The sequence below is a fragment of the Anopheles gambiae genome, chromosome 2 (assembly GCF_943734735.2).
Source record: "Anopheles gambiae chromosome 2, idAnoGambNW_F1_1, whole genome shotgun sequence".
In the NCBI taxonomy this organism is placed as follows: domain Eukaryota; kingdom Metazoa; phylum Arthropoda; class Insecta; order Diptera; family Culicidae; genus Anopheles; species Anopheles gambiae.
In genome coordinates this window covers 90188942-90203813 of record NC_064601.1, presented here as the reverse complement: position 1 = coordinate 90203813, position 14872 = coordinate 90188942, and the positions used below count along the sequence as shown (strand labels likewise).

The 14872-nt window shown below is 45.3% G+C and overlaps 1 protein-coding gene across 5 annotated transcripts in view; it reads left to right on the top strand.

Annotated features, from left to right (window-relative positions):
* The first annotated feature begins 10106 nt into the window (after nucleotides 1-10106).
* Nucleotides 10107-14872, top strand: part of LOC1276471 (uncharacterized) — an 86761-nt gene continuing 81995 nt past the window's right edge. For 2 of the 5 annotated variants that reach the window (XM_061647881.1, XM_061647885.1), the window contains exons 1-2: nucleotides 10107-10193; nucleotides 12512-12782. The gene's annotated coding sequence lies outside the window, so the exon portion shown is untranslated. The other 3 variants (XM_061647882.1, XM_061647884.1, XM_061647883.1) reach the window with 3 other exon arrangements.

Genomic DNA, 14872 nt, shown 5'->3' with positions numbered 1-14872 from the left:
AAAAACGGGGGAAACCAGATCCAGATCCTCGCCTGGCTTGTGCTGGGAAGGGGTTACAACAGGGACTTGCCTTCTGCCCTTCAGTGGCCACTCGCAGCCACTCCCTCCACCCGGGCTCGGAGCAATTGTGCTCGGCTGTTTGGCGTGCGCACCAGTGATGTTCTTTGTGTCTTTGCAGGGTGTTCGACAGAAGCCGTTTCGCTTCAGCTACCGATACCCATAATTATCGAGCGCACAGGGGTTGGGGGGAGGCGAGGTTTGCAAGACAGAGCACAGGCTGTGACGTATGATAAGCAAACGGGAAGCGCTTTTGACGGGAGCTGAAACATAAACTAGCCCCAGCGCCCGTTTTCTGGCCAGAAACCAGAAGCCGGCCAGACATCCACGCGCTGGCGGACGATATTACATTCCAGTATAGCACAGCTAGTACCAGCTAGTTCCACCGCAACGCAACACGGACCAGTGCACAGCGAAAGCAGCCGGAATACAATACTTCCCATCCGCGCCCGCGCGCGCGCTCACACGCTGACGAAGGTTTTACGATTATTTTGCCTGTCGTTAAAATTATGAATATAATTATTGCATCGACATTGTTTTCTCCCGAGTCGGCGTTCACCGAGGCGGCTTTTATTCGGAACAGCACCAACCATTCTTGTCGGTGAAAGTGCCGGCAAGTGAGGCGTGCTGTGCTGTGTATCCTGTGCGGGGTTTTTTCCCCGGGTTTTACCGAGCTACCTTTGCCATAGAGCAGGAGAATACATTTTACTAGCAGAAGCAATCGACAGAAGCATCGGCAAGGGTGCTGTTAGCGGCAAGCTGTATATTGACGATGAGCGCCAACGATGGCTGGATACGGGGACGGTGCAGATACACACAATACCCAGAGTAATTGTAATGATGATTGCGCCATCCATACTTTTAATGCTTCATAATTTAATTTCTTCGACCAGTGGTTCGACCAGCTTCTGGGTCCAAGTGAAGTGGCCTCGGGTTGCTTCCGAGTTAGCTGGAAAATGTGGGTTCGATCAAGCGAGGAAAATCGCCCCCACCGGGCCAGACCAGACAACCTTGCCAACCTTGAAACGTGATGTGCCCATCCTCGAAGCTAATGTTTATCTTTATCATCATCATCGTTGGACATTAAATGCACACACACACACACACACAGTCCCACAAGTAAAAAGGACGATGTAGATAAGTTTTATGTCTGGTTTCGCAACGCAATTGAAATTATTTTTCTTGTTTTTTTAATAAAGGAAGTTTGTGTGCGTACTGCTGACTCAGCATGGTGGCGCAAGGATCGATACATTCCATCCGCACGCGTTAGGAAACTCCCACCGGAAGCCGAACAAAGAAATGTCAAGGTTGGTTGTGGTTTGATTAAAGAGCAAGGCTCACTTACCAGTTTCCGCTAAAAAAATCGGTCAACGATGATGATGATGATGATGATGACAATGATGGACGAAACCATAATAATCTCAAAGTTCAGAATCTCCTGAAAGCAAGCCCGATTCCGTGAAACACTCCAAGCGCCTGCCTCACTTCACAAAACCTCAGCGAAGCGATTAATTTAGCTGGCAGACATAATTTTCTTAATTACAACTCCACCCAACCGCACACCGGAACAATAACAAGCGGATGAAATACGGTGCCGCTTGTTTACAGCAGAGTAACATCATCCCGGTGCAATCCATCATGCCACGCTTAGGGCTTGTCAAAGCTTGCCCCGCTTGCTACAGCGCACTGCCAACTGGTCGGCAAGGGAAGATCAATTTCCCGCCCGCAAGTCCGATCAACCGGTCACGGGAGAAGCAAAATGCAATGCCTTTTTGAGCCTGTTTTGCGCACGCCCTAATCGTTTTGTGTCGCAACCATCGAACGGGCAAACGCACAAAAACCAGTCGACCAGTGCGAAACGCAAAGTCACGTGAACGTCGTCGGGTGCGGGGCATGGGGCAAAAGATTTAATTAGCAAGGGCAGGGCTAAAAAAGGGCTTCCTTGGAAAATGCTCAAAAACAGTTTCGGAGGCTTTTTGTTGTGCGGATAAGGCAAAAAAGAAGAGGAAAAGTATCACAAGGACGTGTTATGCATACACCGTGACGGGCTGAAGGAAAGGAAGGACTTCCAAACTCTACTCACTTTTACTGCCAAACTGATGATGGTGTTGGCGGTGGTGGTGGTGGTGGTGGTGGTGCTACAACAAACTATCCCAATAAACGTAAGGGCAAATGCTAGTGAGAGAGTTTTGAATCACGACAGCTCCCTCTTTCTCTCTCTCACCACTCTTTCACCCAATAAAAAGAACCCTTCTCACCCTTTACACCAGGGGCTTCACATTAGCATCCATTACCACTTCAATTTATGAGCTTCATTATAGCGCAGCCCCCAAAACAATAATGGCTGCAAAGCGGCAAACAACGACCCACAGCAACAATAACATTCACACACCGAACGAAAAAAAAACCCTTTTTTAACGCTGTGAATTTCACTGCCAGGGATTCTTTGTCCTTTTTAGGCCAAACCCCCAAATTGGCACATCGGTTCAGTTTGCTGCGTTCGTCAAAACGCCACAGTACGCCACAGCGAATCGGTTATGGCTACCGTTGACGACGACGACCATTACGGCCAACATTACGATTGTGCTCTTTTATTGGTGGGGAAAACTGAAATGTTATCGCCTTGGTACATGCTTCAATCCGTGCAGCTCCAAACGAACAGGGCTGTGACAGTGGTTGTGCAATAAACCAGTGAAACAATTACCAAAAAACAACACATAACATGGCGTTAAAAATTTCCCCTTTTTACTGTGAATTGTGGTTAGGGCGTGGTAGCATAGCTTTGAAGCATTTACTGAGATCTTAAAGCTTTTTAATTACGAATGCCTTTTAAACTCTTTTTACATGTCAATAACGGTCGTCCTGCAGGTTTGGTCCTGCAGGTCTAATTGTAACACGCCGCAGATTCCGCTAGACAGAACGGGTTCAATTCCACCCTAGACTGTCTCCATAGCCAGGGTTATTGATATCCAGGGTTATTGATATCCAGGGTTATTGATATCCAGAATAGCCCTATAGAATATCAAAAAGAGATGCACGCGGATCCTCCAGATCCTAGCAATGCTTAGAGCCTTCTAAATGCCTAGATGCCCATTCATTAGCAAACCTATTTCATATGCATTGCTGTGTCTTTCCACTGGTTAAGTTCAGGTGATTCTTCTTTTTGAATAATTTATCTCCACCTTACACTGATTGACTTCACCTAACCGAGCCTTCCGAACACCAAATCTACCATTCCAAGAGAAAGAACCTTTTCAGACACTCGCCAATCTCGAAGAAGCAACAAGCACCCTCAGCCAGTAACGACACCCAGCAGCTACTACGGGAAAAACTAACTTCAAACGTCGTGCCCGCCATGTGCCAGCCATTCGGAGAGCCCTTCTTAGAAGCACTGCTAATTTGGCCCACTGTCTGGCAGTCAACACAGACACAAATCATCCATTAGCAGATGTTTGAAGAGGCCACCGGGCGCTCTAATAACCTGACAGATGCAGCAACAGCAGCAGCAGCAGCAGATTGGTTTGATGTGAGCCACTTTTACGCTTACGCTTCATCGCATAGTCACTCCAATGTGAAATTAGATCTCCAATGCCAATCCAAATGGGCCAGGCAGTGGCACCGCAACAAGGGATATCGCTTGGGGGACTTTTAATTGGACCATTGGAGCAGCGCTGGGGGTAATCATTCTCTTGAGACGTTACCGTTTCTGCACCAAGAGCCGTACTTTGGAGCAGAATGTTCAGCCCAACCAAAACTTTGCGCCTGCAGGGGGTTTTGCTTAACCAAACCGAAAACTCTAAATCAACAATGGTTTGAAACCACCACAGCAGCCTCACAGCTACTGGCAAGTGAGAGCCTGCAAGCTTCCTTCAAAAACAATTCACCGCAAAGCAACTCCTCCACCCCTTTTGTGGCAGCACAAAAGTGAGGCAGCAGAAAGAAAAATATCAAATACAACTTTTTCCGAAACAAAAGTACCGAAGGGGCTAAAAACACGCACATGCAGCAGCAAAAAAACAGATTTGCCTGACATTTAATTCTTAGAGCAATAGTCCACCTGACAAACGGTTCAGAAGAGGACGGGGAACAGGGAGGGAGGATAACCATTTCTAACAACTTAAAAACCACGATTCGGAGAAGGGAAAAAAGCTCACTCACACTGACGCCCCTTTAGCCGCCCCAAAGTCTAACTCGGAGCAATCTTCCTTTGCCGGACCGGGGTCGGGCTCGTGGAATATTAACTAAAACACATGTTTATGACAGTTTTGTGATGGCGGTTTCGGGTTTTCAGCTAACCGGGAGCACACGCAGTCGTCACCGACGGATCCCAGCTCTCTGCCTCTCTCTCTCTTTGTCAGATAAATTCATTCCCATATCGGGCCTGTCGCCGGTGGCCAACTTCCAAAGTCAAAGTCACGGTACCAGCCATGTCGGAGTGGCTGTACCTTCGCCAACCACGCCCCAAGGACAGTGAGGAGACGAAGATGGTAGAGCTCATAACCCCCTCTCTCGGAATGTCTACATCACTTGCTTGCCGTGCTACACGTGAAGGAGTGGTAGGCATGTAGTCTAAGTACATAATTGGATGAATCTCACGAGCAGACGGGTTGGCGCTTCAAACGCACCTTTCCCTTGCGGGTCTCTCTGCCCTCGCCCGTCCTCGCTCCTCAGCACAAAAGGTAGACATCTTGTTTAATTGTTGTCACCACTTATCGTACCAACCGTACCTTCCCGCTGCTCTCAATCCCCCGAGAGGCTTTAAAGCCCAGCGCAGATGTAATCAACAAGCCCTCGGCTCGCCCTGAAGCTGCACCATCGTTGGCGCATACCTCTCGGATAAACCCGGACAAGCCACCCAACACACAATTCGGGGATGGAAACGCGCAAAAACGCTTTCCCGCTTTGTTCTGCACCGTGTGCTCGAGCTGAAATGATACATAATTGATACGTTTTCACCAACAAACGGGTTCCGCGCTGCGGTTGACGTTCGGGGACGGCGAGGGGGACCCATATCGCCGCCTCGGACCGTTGTTGACGTGCGTCCGGAGAGGGCTGTTCGAGTGCTGGGCGAGTTTCCGTGGCCTTTATGCACTCGACGGCTGGCTGATGCTGGGGCTCGTGGTGCTACTGCAGAATGCAGAAACCAATTATGATTTGATGAAGAGAGATTTGCAAGCGATTTAGATACAAATTGGTGGATGGTTTCACTGTCCTGTGTTTGAGAGAGATGCGCACCAGCTGGAAACTGTTGGACAATTACTATATAAATTAGTTCAATGAAGAACTATGAAGAGAATTCACAAAGCAAATAGCAATACAGGCGGTCTCCGAGATACACGGTTAATGGGGACCGAAAACGTCCGCAAAAACCGCGTATCTCGAATTTCCGCGTAAGTCGAATCTCTTGATTTCCAGCTAAAATATCACTAATTTTCGTGTAATTTTGTAAGTAGGGGGTAGTTTTAGCCTCGTTATGAATTATTTGAGGTGATTCTGACTGAACATAACAGTTTTAAACCTTTTGAAATAGTTTTTAACATTCCATAGAAACGGAAATTATTTGGCAATTTACAATTGATGTGTCAAATCAGTACAATTTGCTCAAAGAACTGTCAAATTTAGAAAACCGCGTATCTCCGAATCCGCGTATAAGAGGTACCGTGTATCTCGGGGACCGCCTGTACTTGTTTGATTGTTTTTTAATTGCATTTCGCCTAAAGATATGCAATTTACATGACAACTTATCTTTAATAAGAACAACTTACATGTATATACATATAATTTTATCTCTTAAAGAATGCAATTTAATATAAATCTAGAAAATAAAAACTTGATACTCTTTATTACATATTTTTATCTTTTTTTTTGAGAAGCAATTGCAGTGTACAAAATAATAATAGAACTCCGATATGACTTTCCCCCCAGTGTATTGAGCGTGGTTTTTGTGAGATTGTATCATCATCATTCAACAGTTGGAGCTTTTCATTTTTCAATTCACCCACGCTGTTGGCTAGCTCTTTCATGCTACTGACTTACACCGTACCAAACCCTGTTGACTACCACTCACGGAGGTTCGGGCTGTTCTGTTTGATAGCAGCGGACCCTCCGGGATGTGGACATACACCGATGTGGAAAAAAGAACCAAACCCACGATGAATGATAGCACACTCAAGGGGAAGAGGATGCACCACATAGGTACAAAACTAATTCTACCTCCGACCCACCGATAGACTTCCTGTGCTACAAAACCCTACGGGCAGCACACACAAACACACACAGTGACCATCGGGCAATTGTGTTCGGATGTCAGCTAAACGGAAGCGAACGTGAACTACGCTTCTAGTCCACCATGCACTAAAGTACGGACGAGTTTGATCCGGACAAGTTCAGGGGGCACTTGCTGCTGTGTGGCAATGCCAAGAACGGGCGGTGGTTCCACTGGGACAAACCAAATTGCAATTTTCCTCCACTGTGCCGCGGGGAAACCAGCCTCAGCTGCCACCATCCCCTCCACTGTTGAGCCTTTTTGTGTGTCCCGGACCCATTCCAGCTGGCAGGTGGACATTTTCTAAATAATTTTCCAATTATTGCAATAGTTACCGTGCAATGGACATGGTGTAACCACCTGCCACAGCTTTACCAGTCACAATTGCAGGGGGCCAGTGCCAGCTCCAGCTTCCAGGCTTGCAAGAGGATGCAATGGGCACGGGCAACGGAACGGAAACTGTCGGAATGTAACGTCAATCTCAGTGCTTACAATCCGATTGTCTAGATAGTTCCCAAAAGTATTCAATCTCCCCCTCTTGGAGGGGAGTAGTAGTTTGCCATGCTGAGATTGTTAATTTTTAATTATAAAGATTTAAGCTACAAACACACACACACACACACACAGGCGTACACATGCACACAATCTGCTTGCACTGGTTTGTTCGCCGGACATCGGTTTACAAGGACAAACTTTTGACACTGCTGTGGGGGAAAAGAGTACCTACGTAATGCAATTAGTAAATCGAATTGAATAAGTAAGAAAGTGAATGTCAGGCTGGTAAAATGGGTAACAAGCAATAAAGTGCCCTAAACGATTGTTTGCATTGTGTGTTGGTTCGATGCATTGTTGTAACTTTGGATGACATTTATATACCATTCCTGGTGAATTTGAACCCACGGCAAGGTTTAGGTGATTTAGTTGGAATTCGAAAATTTCAAATCTGGAGTTTTTTATTCTTTTTTTATCTCATTAAATCCACATAATTATAACGATAACAGATAACCAAATAACCAGATAAATAAACCGATTTTGATATATCTGCCTATCAAAATTAAAAATATTGGTAGAGCACATCCACAATCCAATTATCCAATTGGAATGCTCCAATGGCTCTAAACGCCTAAATGTATGCTATCATCGTAGCTGCATGTGACTGCGGCGAGCCATCACAAGGAAACCAGGATAACAATCAAACAACTTTTGCAAGATCTGGTCTCAGAAGTAAGCCAAAGTTTTCTCGAGTCCGTACTCGAATAATTAATCTTCACCGAAGCGTTTCTTCAGGCGAAAAATGTCACTTCACTGCTCCACCATCAATCCTTTACGTCTGTATTGATGAGTTGGACATCTGAATGAAGCCGAAAAAAAAATGATTTTTTTTTCTCCAATTCACCAGTTTGCTTCGTTTTCCATTTCAACAGCCAAAGAATGTCATTATGCCTTACCCAGTCCGCAACATCTTTGCCGCTGTGGTCAAGCTTCCGCACACGCCAAACTTGATCTTCCACGGTTGGTTAACTTTCTGCGCAATGCAGTAGAAAAGAAAAGCTCAGAAAATAAAACAACTTTACCCCTTGGGGTTCTCATTTCATTTCAACTTTTATTGCTGTATTGACCGAGGGAGGTAAATAATTTTCTTTCCGTTTTTTTTTTGTGTGTGCGTGCCATAGTTTCCTACCCTTTGCGAAACGATGTATTTATCAGAACTGGACCAGAACTGGATCCTGCCTGGATAGCATCATAATAAAGCAACAGGAAACCTCCCCACCCAAGCGGCTAGCGGATGCAAATGAATAGAAAGAAATGCCCCCTGGGAAGCGACCAGTCCGGAAAGAAACAAAACTCCATCGATGAACGCTGCAAGAGTTTTCCTTTGGTCCCGGAAAACAAACCGAATGCGTTCACCGCGTCTTTGCACTAATGCAACGCCTGCAGTTACTTTACAAACAAAAAAAGAAGAAAGCCATTTCCGATCAACTAACGATCCACGAGAGAGGGAAAACTTTTTCTCCCATTAGGCAAGGCACAACCAAGTCCATTTGTATTGCCATCGCACTTGGCAACCTCAAAACTTTGGTGATTTTTTTGTTCTGCGCAATGTTGTTCCAACATTTTTCAGCACACATTATTCATTTCCCATGTACATCATACTTTGTTGCAGCGATTTCTTCTCCTTTTGCTGACGGCCAGTAGCTCATTGACATACTAGAGTCCCTTTTGACATTCACAGCTTAAACTTCCCACAATAGGGTATCCATTGTAGGAAATGCAGTGTTTCGCTTACACAATTGCAACGCAGCCCGAGAAGCAAAACATATTTCATCGTTGCAAATTACGCAAGCTAAACTTCCTCTGCTCTTCGTCATCGGCATAGCGGTGGAACATTTTACCTCCGAGTGCTTCCATTTCCTCTCGCTGTGAGGACTCTTTCTTGCGCTTTTGATGTTCTAGCGTTTCATTGTTTACCGAAATGCAACAGCATAGGGCACCGTTGCTTCCTCGTGGCGTTGGATAAATGCTAACAATAAGGTTCAGCACGACTCGCATTCCACCAGTGCGCTTGATGTATTATTGTTCAAGAGATGTATAGAGCGTAAGCATTTAAATTGTAGCTGTTGCTTGCAATTGTTACATTGGACCATTTAGGCTACCATTCTATCCCTATAGAGGGAAGTGGGGTTTCCTGAGTTGCATTATTGCTTCATATCACATATGGAGCCTTTAAGAACAAAAAACTGCAATTTGGAAATACTATGATTTGGAGCGGTATTACTGCAGTAGCATTTGTGCCTACACCATCATGATTGGTTTGTTGCTTAAGCTTTTTAAACCATATAATATTAATAATTAAGTTACTTAGTTGCTTTTACTGATGCTCTTGATTTACTCCTGTCTATCATGCGTCTATTATTACTATCTGTTTAATTTGAACTCCTATCTTAACGCTTTCCATTACCGGCTTCTTTCTTCTAATTTCGCTAATTTCTATTCTTTGTTTTCTTTTTCTCTCTTTTTACACAAAGTTTACGGTAGTCTCTTTGCGTTTTATCTATTTTTTTCTTATTTTTTATTTTTAGAATTATAAGAATTATGTTTTTATTAATTATTGTAATAATTTACACTATCTTTTAACATTTCTAATAATACTAAAATAAACTGGTAAAATAAAAATGAAATCAAGGCAAGTAAAAACAAATGAACTAGAAATATTAATAGAAGGTAAAGTAAACAATGTCAAATAATAAAACAACCAACATTCAATGAATATTGAAAAGATTTTCATTTAAAAATAAATAAAAGAAGTATAAAAGAACACAACTTCTTAACACAAAAGAATAGGTAAAATGTGCTTAAGCAACTCGCAAAGCACTTTTCAACCAACCCACACAAATAGCGAAGAAGCCTCCCCAAAACGACCATCAAACGATGACGTCATCGGCGCACCAGCTGAACCCGTTTTTTTTTTTTTTCATACTTCCATCCAACTCTCACCTGTGCCTTTGGAAGCCTCTCCGTGGTGTTGGGCTCACTCTCATTCTCTCTATCTATCTCTCTCGCTCTTTATTTCTAACTACAGCCAAAGGGGATGAGAAACCGGTCGGTGCAAGATACCGCTAGGTGTGGTGCGGTTCCTCTCCAACGCTCGAAAGCCACCCTTAACTGCTGCTCCGATCAACCTGTGTGTATGTATCATTGTTGCGCTCCCGCTCTCGCGCATCCATCGCGATCAACTGCATACCGCGCAGCCAGTCCGCGGCGTATATGCGCCACCATCTGCGCCGTCAGTTTTGAACCGGTCGCGCACTACGCAAGCCACGTACGCGGCCGCGCACAATTCGCTCGCAGGGTTTCGCGACAAACTCGCTCGGTACACACGCACGCGGTGATTTTTTTTTGTGTGTGATCTTTTTGCGTGACAATTACGCCGCACAATGGGTGGGGGGAGGTAGAGGTCTGTGCCTATCTATCTCATTTGCAATCCCCGGGCGCTAATGTTAAAAACCGCACCAATCTAAAGGGTGCGTATATGTGTATGTGCGTTTGCGTCGCTGTTGGGGTTTAGTGTGTAATTGTTTGTAGTGGTGTGGTGTTCTGTGGGCCCCAACCAACAATCCGCCGGATGACGAATCGTTCAAGCACGCGCGTGTAAATTAGAATAAAACCCAATTCCCGCATCCGCCCTGCATATGGTGAGGGGCAAATGTTTCCGAGTGCTCGCTGATTGCACAAAAAAGTGTAAAAGAAAGAGTTCAAACGAATGTTTTGCACCGCGTATGTCCCGTGCAACGGACAGCTGTGGTGGTGGATGATAAAACAAAGCAAAAAAAAAAACATACAAACCCTTCTCAGAAACAACGGGGGCTAGTATAAATTAAGCTCATTAATTCTGTTACAATACAAACAAAAAAGAATGCGCTCTGGGGAAGCTGCATCCACATTTAGCTGCAGAATGCAAAATATGTTGCCCCTTTTTTGCCCCGTCCTACAGCAAGCCGGACAGTAGGGAGCCTGTGCCTGTGTGCGAGTGTTTGTGTGTGGTATGCGGAAAAGGGCCCCGATATACGTATATTGGGGAATTGTTTCACACTCTAATTAACAAAGCAGCTGTTCAATAAACAATCTGGCAGCACAACCGAGCAAACACAGCGCGGCATATGGCCTAATGTGGAACGGAGTCATTTTATGCTGTAAAATAAAGCAGAAAACAGCACAGTTTTCGTTTTAACACTTTATAAAATGCAGTTGCTGCTCTTCAAACAGCCTGTTAGTTGACCTGAACAAAATGTAAAGTTGACTGCTTCAGGGTCGCTTTGTAGGTGAACTGTGCCATTCTATTCCAAACGGTTGGTTCTTTAGCAACCGACCATGCATTCACCGGTGCTGGTGCTTTGCTTAGCAAGTTATTTGTAGGAGTTCCTCCTTCTCTACCTCCTTATCCGTCCTCCACCTCCAAGATACACGCAAGAAGCTGGTTGTTTATGAGGTGATGTGTGGGGTGTTTGGTGAACGTCTAGTGGCTTCGATAAGATCTGTTTGCCGCTCTTGTGTTGACTCAATTCTTTTTTTTATATATTTTTCCGTTCATTCGCCCACTCATAACTTCAACCACTAAAGCACGTACCAAAGATACAAACACACAGGTGTTCGATGTTGTGCAAAGCACCAAACTACACTGTGAAGTATGTGAAGCGTCTCCAGCGCATACCATACACACAACGAAATCAAAAAAGCTCCTAAAACTTTTTCCATTGAATTGAAAATAATAACAAACAAATCCGTAAGATTCGGCTGGCTGCTGGCTGGCGGGGACGGAGCTTTCTTGCCTTTTTTCTAGTTTTAAGTTCATTATATTTCCGATCATCCCTCCAAAGCACCAAATACGGTTCGAGCACACGAGAGCACACGAGAACGAAAGACTCTTCAAACTTCATTAAGCATGAAAATACCCCCTTTTACCCCGAACATACGTTCTTCCTCAAAAGAATAACGGAGAGAGAAAAGGGAAGGGCAAAAAAACGCACTAGTCAATCCATCTTCCTCCAGCAAAGCTTCATTCCGCTGCTTCCACCGCATTTGGTAGAAGTTTTGATTGCCCCCCGTCGCTCGCCGAAAACATCCCTCCTCTCCCCTGCGTACTGCTGCACTGTGCAAAGTGAGCTTATCGAATTTGGTCGTGCGAGGCGGCGGCGTTACCTCTCCCCAAAACACCCCGTGCGCGGAGCGCAATTATGAGCTTCCGGAATCGAAATAATTACATCAAGATGTACGCGCATGAGAAGCATACGTGAGCGCGAGGGTTGCGAAGAACTCTCACCTTCCCCCTGGGGTGGGAGAGGAAATAACAGGGTGGATCGGGCCGAGAACCTCGCCTCGGCATCATCGCGGTTTGTGGTCCAGGAGTGTGGTCCAGGAAGTCAGGTGGTGCTGGCAGGTTAGATGGGGTAGAAGCTTGAGAGTTGTGAGTGAAGTGAAATGACCTGCCAATAGGGTGTAGAGTTGGTGAAGAAGCGTAGTTCGAAAGAATGTTCCGGGGAAGAGCAATAATACAACGCGCTCTGATAAACCAACCAAAATCTGTGCTAACGCTTCCCTCGGCGGCTACTCTCGATGGTCAACGGGAAACGCGTGCTGGCACTTTTCGTCGATTTAATTAACGTGAGCCAGTTTCTCTTTCATCTCATCCAGCTAATTACACATTTACTCGCTTAGAAGCTGAAGTCGTGCAAAGTTTTCGGTTGGTGTGTGTGTGAGTGTGTTCTAATATATGAAAACAAAAGAAGAAAATTGAACATCAAAAGAAGTACAAACAAGAGGCGCTGCAAAAAACAGGCACCTTCAAAGGTTCTCGGTCGGAGGTGGAAAATGTGCTTTGCATTTGTGACTGAAATCAGCTGCAACAAACTACAACCTAAGGACCGTTCGGCAGCAGCTGGGCCATCGAAGGCCCCGTAGATCGGTAAGTTCCAATCATCAACTGCTTACATCCCAACCTCCGCACACATACACACACACACACTTCGTCTCATCGATACCGAGTGCACGGTGCGCACGGTGCATTACAAACAGGTCATTTGCATTCCACCGGTATCGACGAAGTACCGACGCATTCTGCCCAACCACAGTCACCACAGGCACGTTCGTAGGAGATATATATACCACTGTAGACACTCGTAGGCATGCCAGTAGAGGGCTCGCGGTGAACCCTCACGACCAAGACGGCGGCGGTGACGACGACCCATTGATGAAGGTTTATGGGGAACGGATTTACGAGTCTCGATCTCGATTTCCCAATGCTCTCCAGCGTTCCAGCGTCCCCAGAATGACTCATCCTGGTTTGGTGTGTCCAATTCGTGGCAACCATATTTCTCACTTTCTTGCACAGACCCGCGCACCTACCTTTGCCGGTGTGCTTCCCCCAAAATTGAAGCCGAGGGAGGGTTTTGCAAACGTCCAACAACTCACAATAACTTCTCCAGACCGGTTTTGTGCGCCGGCTTTGGTAAGGTATGTGTGTTTGTTTGGTGTGTTTTTTCTGCCATCTTCTGGATTCTTCGTTTCGCGTGTTGAGTGCAAGTTACCAAAAAAGGCAAAGTGCGGATAAGCGGTGCAGGAATGCTGAACCATTGGACAGTAGTGGGTCAGGCAGTGCAGTAGATTGATTTTCTCGTCTACCGCATGGGAAGTAGCTTATTCTTATTGACAGGGGAAAGTTGTGCACAATAGATGAGGGAAATGGGTGTATGCTGAAGGATGTGCCCCAAATGCTCTGGTGGGATATATTTTTGCAAAACTAGGCTCTATAACTCCAGGATGTAGAGCAGGCAAGGGATATCTTTAGAGAAGATTATTCCAATGGTAACTTACGGTTTCATGTTGTCAAAGCACTATTTACATTACCTGCTTGGTAATATTTATTTATTTAGTAGAACTACCTCTCTTAAAAGTGGCACTGAGCGGCCTCTTTTGAGAAACTTACTTAGTACAAACATTAATCTGACTCGCTCCACACACTCTAATTAATTCTTTGTCTTTGGCCCTATTTTCCGACAACTAATTCCAATTACTATCACTTTCCCGATCCAGAACAAAATTCAATCACGTGTTACTAGAGCGGAACATCTCCAGACACTCACACATACATATACACAAATCCCATCCAATTCGACAACAAATTGAACGTCACCAAATTGTCGTCTTACATTGACCATTACCGGGCGGCCAAACGACCATCATAAATCATGTGGACGTCCTGCAATAAAGAAAGGACAAAAAAAGATCACCCACTACCCCGCCACATTTACCCACCGTTGCGCGGATCAAATAAAAAGCTCGCCCGCTTCTTTCACGTCGCTTATCGCCGAGGTGGTTTAAAATCAGCCGATTTAGAAGCCATAATCCTGTCGGCTTTTGAGACGCTTCGTTCCCCTGGTTCCCTTGGGAAGGGATAAAGAAAAGGGGGGAGAGGGGGGGGACAGAACATGGGGCAGAGGACAGTCATAATTCAACCATTTCACTATCCTTTTCCGCGAACACACTCACACCGTTAAACCCAATTCGACCTCAAAATCCGTTTGCAATGCTGTTAACTTCCTGCTTTTGCTTCTCTTCACGGGAGATAGAGAAAGAGAGAAGAAAAAACACGCAAAAATGTTCCAACGGGAGTCAAGACGACATACAGACTACAAAAGGAAAAACCATAGATCCAAACGAGAATGAACCCAATCCATGCGTGGAAGAGTCTTTTTTCCCAAGTTTGGTGGAACTTGCCAGACGAGGACGGAACAGGGAGCAACAGCATAGACGTGTACGTGCAGTGAGCAAAAAGTGGAAAAAAGTCACTCTCTCTCCCTACTGACATTCTTCAAATAAAACCGACTCACTGGAAGATAAAAGAAAACCCACCGACATACCGACTTATTTCGGCTTGTCAACGGAATTCCGAATTCAAATTAACCCAACTTCCGCTCCCTTGATGCCGCAACCCGTATGCTTTGTAAGAGGAATCTTTTTGCATAGAAAATATACCACGCGAGCATTGTAAGGTAT